The following is a 2597-nucleotide window of genomic DNA, read 5'->3' as shown; positions in this document are numbered from 1 at the left end:
TTATAGTCCAAAAATCCCTCAAGTCTAATGAAATATTCACAAAAAGGCTCATTGTTATATTGAGGAAATGATAGCCATGCCATTTTTTTATTTTTTTTTTCACAAAACAAACAAAAATCAAATAAAAGTAAAAATATACACAAAGATCTAGACTCAAGCAATCAAAAACACTCAAATAAAGATATCGTTCCCCGGCAACGGCGCCATTTTGACGAGGGGAAAACTAGGTCGTTATCTAATCTTCCCTCGGTCAAACTAAATTTATAAACACTTAACAAACCTAAATACGAGTATAGAGGCAAGTCAAGGGTCGAACCCAAAGGAACGGTAATGTTCAAGCACTTTCAATTATGCGCCTAAGCTAGGTCGAAGACGAAGGTAAGAGAGAATACTAACAACTAACAAAACAAGTAACCAAGGAAATAAAACACTAGGAACGGGGATCAACAAGTAATCATGTCAATTGGAACAACTTGGGAAGAGCATGTCAATCAAAGGTTGTGAGGACTAAATGATAAGAGCAATCAATAGGAATCAAAGAGCTATCTCTTAATTGTTAAGCTAGGGTTCACTTTGAATAACAAACTAAGCGAATCACAATCAAAACCAATTGATAATTGCAATTCCTAAATCAAGTGTTCATGTCATTAGCAATTACAATGCAATCTAGCATAATTCTCAAGGCCTAATTGAATTACACGCATGCAAACCTTCATTAATCACTTTAATCTCAACAATTAATCAACACAATTCCAAAATTAATCACAATTAATCAATCATACAAGTTTCACCCAATTCCTAGCCAACAACTACTCAAACAACATCATCAAATCAACTATCAACTATAGAGAACAAGAATCAACAAAATATCAAGAACAATTACTCTAATCAAACATCAAATATCAAAATCAAACCAAACAAACATCAAATTAAACAAAGCAATTGAATGAGATAGAGTTTAGAAATGCTCATTGATAATTTAGAAGATCTCCAACACAATTGTCACACTTGCATCTTCAATCTCTCAATCACCATTGAAATTCCTCACTTTCTTTCTCTAAAACTACTCCTAATCTAGCCTAATCTAGAGAGAGATGCTCTCAACCTAAGAGAGAGAAAACTATTCTAAAACTAAAGAATTACATGAATAAAGAATAAAGGAAACAAAAAACTATATAAACAAAAGGAGAAAAGAAGCTTAAAATCGTAAAAGACCCAGAAACCCGCGCTCGCGGAGAAATCGGCCGCGCCCGCGGAGGGGAACGGACACCCCGATAGCCGCGCCCGCGGCCCAAGCCCGCGCCCGCGGGGCCAAGGCCCGCACCCTCGGGGAGCCCTCAGGACAACCGCGGGTGCTTACTGCCCAAATACGGCAGTTTTGGAGCTGCAGCAACCCCGCGCCCGCGGGTACTGTAGCCCGCGCCCGCGGCAGTTTTCCGGGGCCAACTTGAGAAGGTTGTAACTTCCGATCTAAGAATTGTATGAAGACTTGCGACTTGTCATTGGAAAGCTCTTCAAGTTTAGTTTCCAACCAAACTTGAATCACCTTAATCCGATCTGTAGAACTTGAGATATGACTAAAACAATGCACAAAGGTCCTATTTGATACTTTGCAATCCTTCGTTTTCCTTTGTTTCAAACTCAAATTCAATTCCGAAAAGTGCATATTGATCCTAGTGGGTGCTATTTTCAATTCCCATGCATATAGCCCGCGACGTACCTACAAAACAAGACAAAGAAACGGAGAAGCAAGAGAAATAGCCGAGAAATGAATAAAATTATAAGAAAGCCATTAAAAGCATGCATTTCTCTAAACTAACACAAAAACACGCAAATCAAGCATTATTCTCTAAAAACACGACATAAACGACTACAAATGAGCATAGAAATATAAAGAAAACATAGCCTAAAGGTGTCATAAATGGCACGGATCAGAGACTCGAAAAGTTCTAAGTATTTCATGTGTGTAATTTTGATTGACATTATTGGCATAAGCATAAAAAATGTTGTCATTGGAAAGACCATCTGTAATGAGTAAAAAACCAGGATTTTTATACGTAGGAATCTAGGGAAATATTATTGGACGAAACAATTTTCTCGCGCTAAATTCTTCCACTACTGAGCCAGAAATCTACCTTCTTTTTTCGACTAGTTTTCTAGTAATGTTTGCCCGGTTCTACTTCCTGATTGAGTTTTTCCTTATTTTCTGAAACCTATATGTGTTCTACATATGGACATAACCCTCTGGGAATTCATGCTCCATCTACCCAATCGAACCCTCCTGGCAACGAAGGGTACATCCGAGAATGTTGAATTCACCAAACCATGGAAGCGAGTTTAACTCGCGGGGTCCCATCCACACGTGCCAACCCTTCCAAAGGTAAGGCTTCCGCGCGGTAAATCCGGACTCATAACCAAGGATCCTCTTTGACTAACCCATATCCGGAACTTTAGAAAACTAGAGCCATGGTTAGGTTGCAAACTCATTGCATCATATCGTGATTATATGACTACTTGTGCATTATTTGTTGTGAATACTCTATGTGTTTTTCCTAACTGTTTGTTTGACTTGTGTATGAGTTAAATAAATAAAAATA

This window comes from Chenopodium album, chromosome 4 (genome assembly GCF_948465745.1).
Source record: "Chenopodium album chromosome 4, dcCheAlbu1.1, whole genome shotgun sequence".
Classification (NCBI taxonomy): domain Eukaryota; kingdom Viridiplantae; phylum Streptophyta; class Magnoliopsida; order Caryophyllales; family Amaranthaceae; genus Chenopodium; species Chenopodium album.
This window is presented reverse-complemented; position numbering follows the sequence as displayed.